Here is a 16280-nt window from a genome sequence, read left to right on the forward strand (position 1 = left end):
CGGTTCTCAAGTGTTTATGGCTGGAACGATACCTGTCAATATCAGTACTCGAACAAAATATTATCCGTCATCTGCCGGGAAAGAGCCTGAGGTCCCCTCCAGTGCTCCTCCGTTCAGTTCAGGCCCACTCCACATCGAGAGACCTAGTACTGAGACGCCTATTCGACCCCCTCCAAAAGGAGTACTCCGGAAATCTTCTTACAACCCAAATGCCCGTGCTACACAGCACTACAATATCGTTGAGGACTTAGCTCAGACTCCATCGGCTATGTCCGCTTTAGAAGTTCTCCAGAGTTGCCCTTCTCAGAGGAAGTCCTTGCTATCCGCTATCGGTGGCATAGACCCGGCCGACTCGGATTTAATTACTTTTGACTTGGAACGCCATACGCAGAGACTGCCTCCCCAAATCGCATTCCTTATACAGGTTATTATTGATTCCAAAACGATTCATCGTACAGTCATTGATGAAGGTGCTTCTACTTGCATCATGTCTGTTGCCTGTTGGAAAGCTATTGGATCTCCGACACTGAGCCAGTCTCCCACGACCTTCGAAGCTTTTGATGGAAGAGCATCCCGTCCTTATGGTATACTCCAACGTTTGCCCATCTCTTTGGAAGGGAAGACGGTCAAAATGGAAGTTGAAGTTGTTGATGCTACTCTTACCTACAACCTCCTTCTCGGACGTAGCTGGATATATGCGATGAAAGCTGTAGCTTCATCTTTGTTTCGTATCCTCCGTTTCCCTCATCAAGGGAAGATTGTTACCGTAGACCAGCTATCATTCTTCGCTTCCTCTTCTGAAGGCAACATCCCTTTTGTGGAGCATACCTCAAAATTATCCGAAAGTCTGGGAGCCGGACTTTTCAAAGATCCCGCCCTTATGGGTGTTTTTCTGCTCCCCCCTCCTAACGTCGCTTCTGTAAATATGATTACTACTTGTTCTGATCCGTGGATTCTCCCTTCCACCGACCAAGTAGATTCTTGGGGCGACCAGATGCCGTTGAGTCCTGTCGAACTCAACTATGTCGAAATCATTGCTGCATCGGCTCCTTCTTCTGAACTTGCTCCTTCAAGCAAGGTTCTCCACTCGTTCGCTCCATCCTCAGGGCTTGTAGATGAGACTTCTTCGGGCCCTTTAAAAGAAACATTTCCTTCCGACGAAGCCATTATTGAGACTATGTCTCTAGAGGAACCTCCTTGGCATGATTCTCACCATCGTTGCTCTTTTCTCCTTGCCCCTCAGGATATGCTTATTTGTCTCGAGCGGTTTGCTCCTTGTCTCCCATTTCAAATCCTTCAAACACCTATCCAAGTTTATCAAGTGTCCTCGGAAGGAAATATGGCAAACATTACGCAAACCTAGCCCATCGACATTTCTGTGAAACCAGGGATTGTCGAGCATCTTCACATTGGAGTCACTTGTACTCCAGAGGAGATTCAACTTTATTCCAATCTTTTTTGCGAATTTTGTGACGTCTTTGCATGGTCCTATGAAGAAATGCCCGGCATTGATCCTAGCATAGTGGTGCATGAGATAATCACGTACCCAGATGCTAAGCCTGTTCGTCAACATTTACGCCATGTACACCCCCGAAAGGCTACAGCTATTAAGGCCGAAGTAGAGAAGCTTCTTAAAGCTCGTTTTATTTATCCTATACCGCTCACAGATTAGGTTTCCAATATTGTACCTGTAAATAAAAAACAGGGTACAATCCGTGTTTGTGTCGATTATCGTGATATAAATCGGGCCTGTCCTAAAGATAATTTTCCCACACCATTCATTGATCAAATTATTGACGAGTGTGCCGGAAGTGAAATGTACTCTTTTATGGACGGTTTTTCTGGATATAACCAGATCAATATTGCTCCCGCTGATCAACACAAAACCGCCTTTATCTGTCCATGGGGCACTTTTGCCTATAAGAAGCTCCCTTTCGGTCTCAAAAATGCCGGTGTTACCTTCCAACGTGCAATGTCCTATGCTTTTCATGATATTCGACACATTGTACAGCCATACCTGGATGATCTCCCTGCTCATTCAGCCAAACATCAGGACCACCCTAATCACCTTCGCGAGATCTTTCTTCACTGTCGATACTACCGAATCTGACTTAATCCTCACAAATGTGTCTTTTGCGTTGAATCTGGCCGACTGCTCGGCTTAGTCATCTCCCGAGAGGGCATCCGTTTGGATCCCCTTAAAGTCGAAGCTATAGTGAATCTTCCTCCCCTGCTTCTTTACAGCAATTGCAAAGCTTGCAGGGTAAAGCAAATTTTCTACGACGTTTCGTTCCAAACTATGCCGAAGTGGCCAAAGGTTTCACACGATTACTAAAGCGCGATGTCCCTTTCCATTGGGATACCATTGCTCAGGAATCTTTTGAGTGTCTCAAGGGTCTCCTTGTTTTTTCTCCATTGCTCCGTCCTCCGAATTATTATCGTGACTACACTCTGTATTTGGCTGCCACCGACACCACTATCGGCATGGTTCTTGTTCAAACTGACGATGATGACACCGAACATGTTATCTATTATCTCAGCCGCAACCTTTTAGACATGGAAACTAGATATGCTTACGTTGATAAGTTGGCTTTAGCCATCGTTTGTGTTGTCCAACGCTTCCGTCACTACATTCTGCTGCGCACTACTACCGTGATTTCTGATTGCAACCCCATGACGTATATTTTGTCATGCTAGTTGCTGGGGGGCAAGTACTCAAAGTGGATTGTCATCCTCCAAGAGTTCGACTTGGAATTTACCACTGCCAAGTCCAAGAAATCCCTTGTATTTGCTGAGTTACTTTGCTCTTTGCCATCTTCTTCCCCAACCTCTCACGTAGAGGATCAAATTTCGGATGAGACTTTATTTATCATTAGCACCCTCGATCCCTGGTATGGAGATATCATTATATATCTGCAAACGTCCTCCTTTCGCCCTGGCGTGTCCAAAGACGCTCGGCGAAGGATTCGTCATCAGTCTCAACCATACTGTATCATTGGGGATACACTATATCGCCTCGGCGCCGACTCTGTTATCCGCCATTGTCTAACTCTCGAGGAAGCTGAGCGTGTCTTGAATGACTGCCACTCTGGTGCCTATGGTGGTCATATGTCCGGATATGCTACCGCCCAAAAAATTCTCCGTGCTGGCTACTTTTGGCCCTCTATCTTTAAGGATTGCATTCTTGCCGTCTGTTCTTGTCATGAGTGCCAGATATACCAGAGAAAGATGCGAGCGCCTCCCGCTCCATTGCACCCTGTTGTCACCGTCGGCCCTTTTTCAAAATGGGGCATTGATTATATGACCTGTAACCCTCGCTCGGCCGGGGGGGCATGGGTTTATTATCGTCGTCGTCGATTACTTTACTAAATGGGCCGAGGCGATGCCTACATTGACTGAAGACAGTCACACAGCGGTGCAATTTTTATTCAACCATGTTATCTCACGATTCGGCGTCCCTCAAGCCATCGTCACTGATCACGGGAAGCACTTCCGTAATCACATGATGACAGAACTAACAACCCAGCTAGGCTTACGACACGATAATTCGACTCCATACTACCCTCAGTCCAATGGCCAAGTTGAAGCTATCAATAAGATTTTGGTTACAATGCTTCAGCATACCGTTGGCATGCATAAGTCTAACTGGCATTTGATGTTGTTCCCTGCCTTGTGGACCTACCGAACCTCCGTGAAGGATGCCACTGGTTTCACTCCATTTCAACTAGTTTATGGACTAGAGGCTACCCTTCTAATCGAATGTGAAATCCCTTCTTTAAAATTGGCTGTCGAGCTACTTCCCAACACTACTCCATTAGAAGAACGCCTTCTTTACCTGGAACGGCTAGATGAGACCCGTCGCCTGGCCTCTTTGGCCATCGAAACACAAAAGAAGCGAGTCAAGACTCACTTCGATCAGACTGTACATCCACGTTCTTTTGTTGAGGGAGATTTAGTCCTGCTATACGATCAGGCAAAAGATAAGCTAGGAGCAGGAAAGCTCGAGACTATGTGGCTAGGCCCTTACATTGTCAAGAAAGTTTTGCAAAAAGGGGCCTACGAGCTAATTGATTATGAAGGGAACCCTCTCGGGAAACCCCGAAACGAGCTGTATTTGAAAAATTACTATGCATGATGCTTGCACACTTTATTTTGTACATACATGTACTCTAGCAAGTGTGTTGTGTGTATGTGTGTCAGTTTTAAAGGCGTAACTGCCACTTATTGTGTCTTTCGCTTCTTGTGCAGATGTCTGATGCACCTTATCTTGGTTTCGCTGATGGTGCCTGCTGTAGTACTCGCAACTTGTCCTCTGCGGCGTGGGTGATCTATGATCCTCATGGCGAGCTGATAGATTTTCAAGGTGTGTGTTTGGGTCGTACCACTAACAATGTCGCCGAATATTGTGCCGTAATCGAGCTACTTGCTGAAGCAATTAATCTCGGCATTCGTGCATTGGTAGTGAACCTGGACTCTCAACTTGTCGTCCACCAGCTCAACGGGCAATATTCCGTCAGAGACCATCACATTCTAAGGTTGTATTTACGTGTGAGATTGTTAGAAAGGAACTTTGATTTTATCACATATCAGCATATTCCACGACAATTAAACACATTATCTAATGCATTGGCTAATCATGTATTAGATAGACATTTGCGTAATTTGTAATCAAAACATTATACAAGCAAGCACATGAAAACACAATAATAAACCATAGGCATATGTATATATATACGTGTGTGTCATAATGTTTGCGCCGCGTGCATTACATAGTCCAAAAAATTAATACATGTCTGAATCTCATATGGCTGAAGACAACATGTCTCTCAAAAATATGCAAAAATGAAACCTAGGCGTCTAATCACGGTGATGCTCATGATAGCATGTCACCGCTCACACCAAACGTCTCAACAGACGGTGGACGCGAGTAAGTACTCTCACTGTGTGCCTCTGGTACACGAAGGGCACATCCACCAATCTGGTATAGTCTGGAATCCCTCGAGTGAGTCCCTCAAGGTTCTGTACTAGCTCTTCACCCACACCACCCTCTACCTGAGGGTCGGCTACGGGTTGTACCCTCCGTGCTATGTGAGACAGACCTGCTGGTCGGTCTGCACCAACATCTACATACATATATATAGCTGTTGTCAGAGACATGCATGTATTACAAAAAAAAATTTATTAAATACATAAAAAACATCAAAAACACAACGAGTTCTTACCAAGCTCCTCATCCCAGTCTTCTCCCATAGGCAATGGGAGATCTGGGTCTCCAGTAAAATCGGTGCCCGCATAGGGCCAATCCTCTATAACGATCATCTGGTGATGAAACCATATGAAGAACTCGGGCCTCCAGGCCATCTGCTTGTCCCCTCCTCCTCTGGGCATGAGTGTTGCCCATCGAGTCAACCTCGGTTCCTGTGGCACTGGATCTGCCACTATACCTCCCTGAATCCGGAAAATCGGCAGTCCCTCCAAGAAGAAGGATACGACAATGGATCCATACCCGAACTGTTTGTTGCCCCCTCGCTTACACTTCGTAAGCTGCCTCTTGATGTTTGTAGTCACAGCTGTGGCCCAATCAAATAGAGTAGGCTGGAGACACTCTGTTGCCAGCAGTAAATGATTCTTGTTGGCCTCATGGGGCGCCTGTAACCCAACCATCCGTGTGATAGTGAATAGTATCACCCGTAGCAATAGGTCTGGAACTGTGACGATATCTACCTTGGCACTGTTCGATCCAAATTGTGCCCCCGGACAAACCCGTTCCATCACCTCCCCCATCTTTTCCCCAAAAGGCCTACTTCTAGTCAAAATGGGTCGTGCACCTCTCCGCAATAACCCAGTGATAAAATAGACATCGGAAACATCCAGCTCCAATGTCTGATCTCGCAAGCGGAATACCTGATCCTCTATGTCCCAAGCATCCACGATAAATCGTAGTAGCTCCGATTGTGCACGCAAATAGGAGGTGAGGAAAAACTTCTTTAAGCCGCAGTCCCTCAAAGCATCCATGCAAGCTTCATCCTCTAGTGCCAGAGCATCTATAGCATCATGCTCTCTTTCTCTCCATTCTACAACCATTTTGACAAATCCCTGCAACCATAAAGTCGAAAATACCATCATTAGATCACTGGTGAAACCATAATCTAAGGAAATTTGCAAAATTAACGGTAAAATCCATGGGAAAATTAGGTCGCGCGGTTGGCGCGACTGTTTTCAAAACAGTCGCGCCAATGTCGCGCCCCCTTTTGGAAAATAATCCCATTGGCGCGATCCCGAGCGGGAAACCCGCGCCAATGGCGCAACCCTAAATTTTGCAAATCCCCTTGCATGGGATCCGTCTGTGGATGAAAAACTGAAAAAATGGAATGAAAATAAAGCTAAGGACAAGACCTCTTACCTGCTCCAGACGGCGGCTCGATTGCTTTCCTAGATTGATCACAATCAACGGTTGAAGTTTGCACCCAAAACCCTCCAATGGTAAACTCACAAGGTGAAAAGTAAAAAGTGAATTTGTTTTTTACCATTTCACTATTTTATAGCATTTTTGACCTAAAAATACATTAAAAATATTATTTTTTGGGTATTTTTGAATATATTTATATCAAAATGGGTTTTATGCTGTTTTTGGTATGATAACAGGTGTTGGTGCAACTCAAGCGACGAAACGAGCTCCTTTTTCTACTTTTTCAAGCTCGGTAAAACATGTGAAAAGGTTACTTTGAGGTCAGCTTTCAGCTCTTTTCTGACCGTTTAAAGACGAAAAGATTGCCGAGTTACTCCTCTTGACTCGTTAAATGTTAATAAGGGGCGGTCATTTTAAGTTCTTTTTGTCAACCGTTAAAACATAAAAGATTACCGGGTTTTTGTCGTTTCAGACTCGTTAATGGTTACGAAACGACATGGTTTTGATCGCTTTTTTACTTTCTCAGGTCAAAATCACTATTTATGAAAAGTACTCCTCGATCGTAATGGTCGGGCGGTTCTTTCGAGCATTGTTTTATACTTTTTCGGGATCGAGAGACACAACTTTACGAAAAAGGACACCCTTGGAGTTTCCTTTTTTGTTGTCTTTTCAAACTCTCTAAACATGAAAAGACACCGAGTTTTTCCCTTGTCAGACTCGTTAAAACCTGATGACATCGGATTCTGTCGAAATGACGCACCACAAGCATATGCTATCCCCATCAAGCTTGTTAAAAATAATTGGGGTACTTGCCAGAAATGGCGGGGGAAAAAATGGAACCATAATTATTGTCGTGTCGGCAGTATGTCACTCTTGAACATGGCACTTGTCTGCTTTCGTGTCTGGGTGGGGATATCTCATCTCATTTTTTTCACTTGCCTCCGTGGATTTGGGTAATCCTATTTGACCTCTCATATGCTCATTGCCTCGTCACCATGACCTCTGACCCATTGATGTCAAATACTGCCAATTCCACTATCGTGCCGCCGATATGTTCAAGAGAAGTTGACCTCTGCAGAAAAACAACTTCCCTCTGATAGCTCACATAATTCTGATTCACAACATTATCTCTCTGTCTCGTGTCGCTGATGTGGGAAACATCATGGCCCACCTTCGATCAAGGTCACTTCCTGTCGACTTCAGCTCATTATCCAGGAAGCTGATCTAGAGACTCCCTTCTGGTGCCTTGGAGCCTGCATGCCTCAATGGCAAGTTCTTCGTGTTCGACGTGACGTTTTCATCATTGGCCTCCGATCGAATGATTCTACGGGTGTTCGATGCCAGATCACTAATTCGCACGCCGTAGATTGTACCTATAGTACCTTGAGGGCCATTGTCATTATTGGTGGTACCTCTCGCGTCTGTTAACAGTTTTCAATATTGACTGGTAATCAGACGATGTTCCTGCATGTTCGACTTCAGCTCATATATTCGCATGCTTGAACTTGTACTTTTGTTCGGGTCGAGATGGAGCGCAAGACCCTGGATTTTGTCTGTTGTAATCCAGGCGTGATTCTTGTTACATGACTCATTCACTGAATGGCTGCGACCATACCTGAGCCGATTCATTGATCCTAACCAGATGGCTGCACCCATACTACGGATCTAGATTATTATGTACTCTCTTATGGATGGCTGTGACCATACCACATATATCATGTACTTGAGCTATCAGTTGTATCTCTCAATGCAGATTCTCGGCGGCAGCTACATGTGTCCTTGTAAAGCATTTCACCCCTCTCTCTCTCTCGGGCCTCATGATTTAGGGGGCATCTGTTACACAGTAATTTGTCACCATTGGTCACCGTCCCTGTTACCCCTTTCCCGTACTTTGGAGGACTCATTCCGGGACCTGTGAGCAGTGACATAACTTAAAAACACTTGCATTATGTTCCCCTAAGTATGGACTTCATATGCCCTGAAGACACCTCCTGCAAAATATCCCTGAAAAGTGCCCTTTTTCCATTAGCGCGGGTCCACAATGTACCACCTGCACCAGTGAACGAGATCCTCAAAAGAAGGTGCGACCATTGGCACTCTGTCTTAGAGTAACACCCGCACCAACCAAGTTTGGAAAAGATTTTTGACAAACGCGCACCCAGATGTTTTTTCCCTTCAAGTCATGAAGTCTTTTGAGGATAAAACTCATCTTCTAGATGTCGAGAGTCATCATCTATCCACAGCGGCTTTTTGGAGATAATGCCAATCCATAATGGGTGTCTTGATGCATTGTATCTTCCTCCCCTACTCCATCTATAAAAGTCTGTCCTCATGCATTTGACAAGCTAGTTTTTGAGTAATGCTAGTAGTGATAACGCTTGTCTTGAGTGATAGTAAGAGTCTTGGAGCATAGGGAGGTTATGCTGCCAGAAGTCTGAGAGAGGAAGGTCTATTGCAAGACATATATAGCTCCTCGCCCAGCCAGAGGAGAGATTCAATGTCAGAACTTTGGTTGTATCTTTCTCTGTTGATTATTCATTAATAAAAGATTGTCATTATGGTTCCGATCTTATTGTTCGTTATGATAATGTTTGATATATATCCTTTCTGACTGATATATAGTTGTATTTAGTGGATTTTATGCTTGTATTCGCTTCGTTCTTTGCATGTGCAGGTATCTATTCGCGGAGATCGTGAGGATCGTGACCTGCCGGAGCAAGGGAACGGGAGTATCAACTCTTCTACGACACTAGCGTTGGACTCCAGGTTGGTTCTCGTAATCCACTTTCAATTTGCAACTAGGAACTTGCATGGTAGCGTTAATTGATTGTTGTTGGTTCCCTTTTACTCTTTCCAATTGTTGTGGTGTTGCTCTAAAGAAGGTGTTGCTCTTTGTATCCTCATAATGTGCTATCATTTCCTCCGTTAAAATTGACCACGTAACAAGTTTTTTACGAGAACAAAGCCCTTCATCCCATAAAAATTGATCTGGTTCTAAATATGAAGATGCAATACATACCTTTTGTAACAGTTGTACACCATGTAGATCAAAATATTGCTCCATTTGAAGTATCCAATTTACCGGATCCTTGCCATCAAACTTCCTCATCTTGCTTTTTCTTGATTTTAGGAGCTCGACCTTGAAACGACTGTAACTCTGTACTTTTCAATCACCTAGTTCTGAATTTGTGATGTGCAGTAGCACTCTGTGTCCTCTTTCCAATGCCACAAGTCTGACCCAAATTGGATTCTCCAAGGAAGAGTTATACGAAATCTCCCGCAGTGACCTGATTATAGACTAGTTCAGTAGAGAAAACTTGTATGAAGTTCCACGTGTCATTGTTTCAACCTTTGACTCTGAAAAATATATAAACGAAAACTACAGTCCGTCCTATTTCTATACCTTCTTACGAAATTTCAATTCGATGCTCAGAAAGAAAGTTATGACGATTTTCCCCCAGTCACCTGTTTTGAGTGTAATTCAGGAGTCTGCAAAAAGACCAACTTCCTCAGATCATATCTCCGAAAATGTCACGCAAAAAGCTCTGAAATTTGGACCCAAGGTTCAGCGCGATTTATTCTCAAATGGGTTTTTTTTGCGACTTCTGAAACGTCACAGAAGAAAAGTTATAGCGAAAATGCCACGATGACCTGTTTGGAGCAGCGAAACCCTAGAATCCAAAGCTCTGATACCAAATGTTATGAAACCAGCTCACAAAAAGATAGAAAAGAGAGATCCACGCCTTAGAATTTAGCCTCTTCGAGGGGGAAACCTCCTTTACATTACATAAATGAACAATTCTTGGATGATACAAATGAAAAGACCTCCTTTCTATATATAGGAGTCTAAGGGGTTATAACATAGTCAGAGCCGACATAACAATAATAATGTAAGGGAACAATAATAACAATAGTGGCCTTCTATGTGGCACAATAGTAACAATATGGGCACTACATGGGTACATCAATATAATAAGTGGGTTATACTAACAACAATAGGGGGTTACACTAGTAGTATAGGGGCCTAACATTGTTTCTCATTAATAGCACATGAGATGGAGTGGATACTAGTATTTGCATGATGAGAGAATGAATTCTCCTCTGGATTCGATAGAGTATCCAACATTAGGAAACTTTAGAGGGAGGAGATCCATTAAAAAAAATTCCAACCATTCTAACAATAAGAAATGAATCTCCTTCTGTGATTATACTATTGTATCCATTTCAAATACCAACATTTAGTCCATACTCTAGTGCATATAGTTCAACTAAATTGTTGGAGACAATGCTGAGTAGACCTACTTAAATGTGAATAATTTTCCTATAGTAACTCTGACAACCTGTCCATAGCTGGCAAGGCCCTGATTTTCTTTGGAGGAAACATTGAAATTTAATTTTAAGGTCCCTTGAGGATGGGGTCACCATGAGTTAGGGTTGTTGTATTTGGTTTCGGGAACTTGGAGTGAAGGGATTTGTGTTATGGGAGAAATACCAAGATATATAAGTATTCTATCTTTCTATGGATTACAAGTCCAATATTGGGGGGACCAATTACTTGATAAAATTATTTTCTTGATGTTTTCAAGAATTTGATTCCATAGTTTATCAACTAAGGTCTTGTTTTCATTGAAAATTCTCTCGTTCATCTCCTTCCATGTCTCTCATAATGTGAATCCTAGAAGTAATTTCCATGCCCTTATACCTTGTGTCAAAACAAAACCTCTCCATTTTGAAATAGTAAATATGCCACCATCTCTATCACTATCCAATTGACAAAAGATGAGGTCCCTTTTGTCGCATAGCTTTGATATCCCATAGGTTGGATATTAAGGAACAAGAGTTGAGCAGATGCTCTAGATTTAGAAATTTTGATGAATAATTGAGAAACTGAAGGTCTAGAAAAGCCTCATAGTTGTAATCTATTCCATGCCAATATTTTCCCATGTGCTTTTTTCCAGAGAAACATGGAGACCTCTCGTGGCCATAATTTCATTTTCTAGATCTTGATCCAACTACATCTTCCATGAGTGTAGCAAACCCACTCAAAATGTTATAGGCTTCTTTTAGGTTGTATTTTCCAGTTTTTCTATTCCCCCCATCTTAATTTATTTGGTCTTGATTGAAATTTTATTTTCCTATGTTTCAATTTTCCCTGGATACTATCAACCATATTAATTCTATCCAATTGTGACCATTCTTTCAAAGGTATCCAACATCTCCATATTTTTTGAATAGGTTCTGGCTACTAGTAGTCATTTACCTCGACTTTTTCTTATTGAATGAATCTATTTTTGATTACTTGGAGACTATCTTCGTCTTGAAGATTTGGAATTTGATTCCAAGCATCTTCCTATAAATATATATTTTGTCCTTCTCGTATCTCTCACATGCTATGGTGATATACAAGGGAGATATTTTGCCAAGCACAGTTCTATATTTGTAAACCTTGGATTCCCCCTTGTAGTCTTATTGGATTATGTGGTTTTGTGATCAGGGTGCATTTCCTTCTGGATAACTTGCACCTTGGAACTGCTACATTCTGAATATTTATATGAGGAAGTTTGATGGTAATGATCTTGTAACGTGGATACTTTAGATGGACCATATCCTGATCTACACTAAGTGGCATCCTTACAAATGGTAAATATTGCATCCATGTTCTTGGAACAAGACTGACATATATGATATTAATCTCTTTGTGAAAGGAAAAAGGATTCTTTATATCTCGTTTAATGTTTATAGAGGAATTGATAGCACATTATGGGAATATTAAGAGAAAATTGTTAAGTTAATTGGTAAATATTAAACAAAAATTCAAGTTATAGAGGACATTCAACAATTCCAAAAGTTGAGTCTTAGAGTAAAGAATACTTCAAAGGATAATTTGTTAGACTTATTAATGGAAAATTTAAAGGAAATCATCCAATGGTAGGCCCCACCTTTTTGAAAATAAACATTTATAGCATGCTTTTAGTCTCACTGGGAATTTTAAAAGTAAAAATATGGTCACTAATAACTATAGAGAAAATCATGCTCCCTCTCCTAAAATAACAAGGTTGACTTGTCAACAAATGGATGAAATAAGAGTAAAGGTACTATGTTTAAACTATGATAGAAAGTATTATAAGGGGCATAAATTGAGTGATAAGAAATTATTCTACATAGCTTGTGGATATTAAGAAGATAAAGAAGTGGAAACTTCACAAGAACTAGAGCTAGAAGAAAGTACTCAAACAATCTCTTGTCATGTATTGGCTCACATCAATACTCCACAAACCCTCATGATAGAAGGATATATAAAAAAAGAAAAAGGCTACAATATTGATTGATTCAAGTAGTACCCATATTACAAATTGGAAAAACTTAATTATTTTATATATCTGGCAACAAAATTTCAAGTAATGATTACAGATGGAGGTGCCATGAATTGTTCAGGGAAGTGACATAATATTAAACTAAATGTGGGGGAGTATTTTTTGGCTAGATCCATGATTTCAATCAATATTGGTGTTGCTAATGTTGTATTAGGGGTCCAATGATTACAATCATTGGGAACATTGGCCCTTAATTTTCAAGATATTTTCATAACATTTTTCTTCAAAGGAAGGGAAATGGAGGTTAGAGGTATCCAAGGGAGATATAGTAAAGTGATAAGCTCTAATAACATTAAAAATTTCCTTAAAAAAGGGACACCAAGGTGTAGTTACACAATTAGATTTGTTAGATGTTCAAGCATTTTTCCTCTACTCCAGTGGATCTTGAAAAAAATATTAACAATCATTCTATTGTGTTTGGAGAAATTCCTAAATGTCTTCCACCTACCCGAGATCATGACCATGCTATTCAATAAGAAAAAAGCTTGATAGCATTATAAATCATTGAGTCCAAAATACAAAACAGAAGGATAGATAGCCAAACGTAGCCCGATAAGAAATCAATACTGCCAAGATGCCGGATACAAACAATGCTCTAGTAAACCACACCATAGATAGATTCTTGGGATAGGAGACAAAGCCCAAAACAGGCGATACTTGCAATAACTGAGAAGCATGTGCTTTATGAGAAAATTCCAAAAAACAAGTTCATGGAACATAGCAGGGCCTGTTGTGTGATCACTATGTACCTAGTAGTGAAAAATCCTAGATTGGGCGCGTTTCATTCCCCATTGTTATGTTCATTTTCCATTTTCCAATCTGTGTATGGATCCCTTTCTTAGATAGTTCATCTGCATGTATATTCTGGGATCTGTCAACATGGTTAATGGAGTAATCCTTTGTATTTCTCCAGAGAGAAATGATCCTATTCATCCATCTGGTCAGATTGTGTTTTTTTATGGAAATCTTAGCAGTTACATGGTCTATTATGAGTTTGGAGTGTCCATAGATCTGCAAGGATTCTATATTTAGGAAGATACAGAACAGAAGTAGTCCTGATAGAGCCATAGCTTCTGCTTTGTTATTTGTTCCTTCTCCCCCATTCCAATAGATGGCAAAATGTTGATCCTCCTTTATACTTATGTAGACTCCACAAGCACATATTCCATTTTGAGCAGCCCCATCGAAATGAGCCCTAGTAAAACTCATCTGGCAAGGTAATATTGCCTTCGAATTTTCATTTTTCTACTGAGGGATGGAGAGTGAAAAAGCATTGTATTGGGAAACGATGAATTCAAAAACGGATTTAAAACTTTCCTTTCTATTTTTAAATAAACCCTTATTCCTCCATTTCCAGATTGACCATAAGACTAATAGAGGGATAGGTCTCCAAATCGCTTTTTGGAGACTTATTCACTTGCAACCTATAAGTGTACCATATGACATTAGGCATTATAGGTATTCACATGCATGAAAGAGTGAGATTGAGAATATGGTTCATGGAATTTTAGATTTGGGTATCATTCAACCGCCCAAAATATTTCTTTTCACTAGTAATGATGCTTATTAAAAAATATGGTTCATGGAATATGTGTCTAGATTATAGAAAACTCAACAAAATGACAATAAAAGGTGTGTTTCATATTCATGCCATTGATGAATTATTAGATGAATTATATGGAGAAATATTCTTTACTAAGATGGATCTTTCTTCTGGATACCATCAAACCATAATGCGTCAACAAGACATTCCCAAAATAGACTTTAAAACACATGAAGGTCATTATGAGTTTTTGGTTATGCTTTTTGGACTTACAAATGCATCTTTCACATTTCAAATCTTGATGACTTCTATTTTCAAATTCTTCCTTAGAAAATTTGTGTTAGTATTTTTTTATGATATACTAATATATAGAAAATCTTTGGAAAATCATCTTTAACATATTGAAGTGTCTTAACACTATTGCAATAGCAACAACTATATGGAAATCCTTCCAAATGTGCCTTTAGGATTCAAGAAGTGGAATATTTGGGTCATGTTGTATCACATGAGGGTAGCAAGGTGGTTACTGACAAAATAAAAAATATGAGGGAATGGCCAATCCAAAATACCTTGAAGAAAATCAAATTATTCCTAGGATTGAGAAGATATTACCACAATTTTGTTAAGAATTATGGTCAAATAACAACACCTGTAAAAGAAATATTGAATAAGGAAGAATTTTCCTAGACTAAATAAGCAACCAAGGATTTTGAAGAACATAAAGTGGTTATGTATACAACTCCCATCTTAGTTATACTTAACTTCACAAAAAGCTTCATTGTGGAGAATGATGCCTCAGGCCATGGCATTGGTGAAGTTTTGATGCAAGAAGAAACACCCCTTGCATTCAAGAGTAGAAGAATTAAATGAAAGAGCATACTTAGACCCATATATGAAAAATAAATATTGTTCATACAAAATGTAGTTAAGAAATGGTTTCCATACATAATATGAAGATACTTCAAAGTAAACATAGATCATGTTAGTCTAAATTACTTCTTAGAGCAAAGAATAAATTTTGAAAAGAAACAAAAATGGGTCACAAAGATTTTGGGTTATGACTTCGAAATGATCTACAAAAACGGAAAACAAAATATTGTGGCAGTTGTTCTCTCAAGGAAAGAGGAAGACACAAATTCTTTTATATTCTCTATTTCCATTCCAAAATCTGACTAGGTGGAAGAATCAAGGATATAATGGGGTCAAGATGAGAAGATATGCAAGTTAATTCTATAACTATGGGAGAACGTTGATGCTGTAGAAAATTTTACGTGGAAAAATGATTCCTTATGGCATAAATATTTCTTATACTTATGTAAGAACTCTTAACTCAAATAGAAGTTCTTTTTGAACTACACAATTTTCCTACAGGAGGAAATTCATAGTTCTTGAAAAAATACCATAGGATCAAGAAAGATATTCTTTGGAAAGGTCTTAAAGCAGATGTACAAACGATTGTGGTAGAATATGTAGTATGGCCACAAATTAAGGGAGACACAATCAAGACCCCAGGGATCCTTTAGCCATTAGCCATATGAAGCTAATATTGGGAAAATGTTTCAATGGATTTTATTACAAGTTTACCTAACTCCGAAGGAAAGAGTGTCATTATTGTATTGGTGGATCAAATGACAAAGTATGCAATTTTTTTCTTTCTTTCTCATCAATTATATATCCTTAGTATAGATATAGGAGAAAAAAATTATTTTTATAATAAATTAGGACCATGATGGGTTCTGTCAATATAAAAATAGAAATGTAATCATTCAATATCTAGGGTATGAGCTACAAGATCCTAAGTCAAAGAGATAGAGAGAACATATAGCTACTTAAGCTTATATTTTTTTCATGCGAGACGATCACAAAATGTCTCAGAAGTGGTCATTTTGAATGAATATCCAAGGGCATCCATTGTTGAATAAAATGTAGATGAGAAAACATGGAAATGACCCTT

Source organism: Pinus tabuliformis, chromosome X, assembly GCF_031772625.1.
Source record: "Pinus tabuliformis cultivar Carrire ecotype Pingquan chromosome X, CPIR1, whole genome shotgun sequence".
NCBI lineage: Eukaryota > Viridiplantae > Streptophyta > Pinopsida > Pinales > Pinaceae > Pinus > Pinus tabuliformis.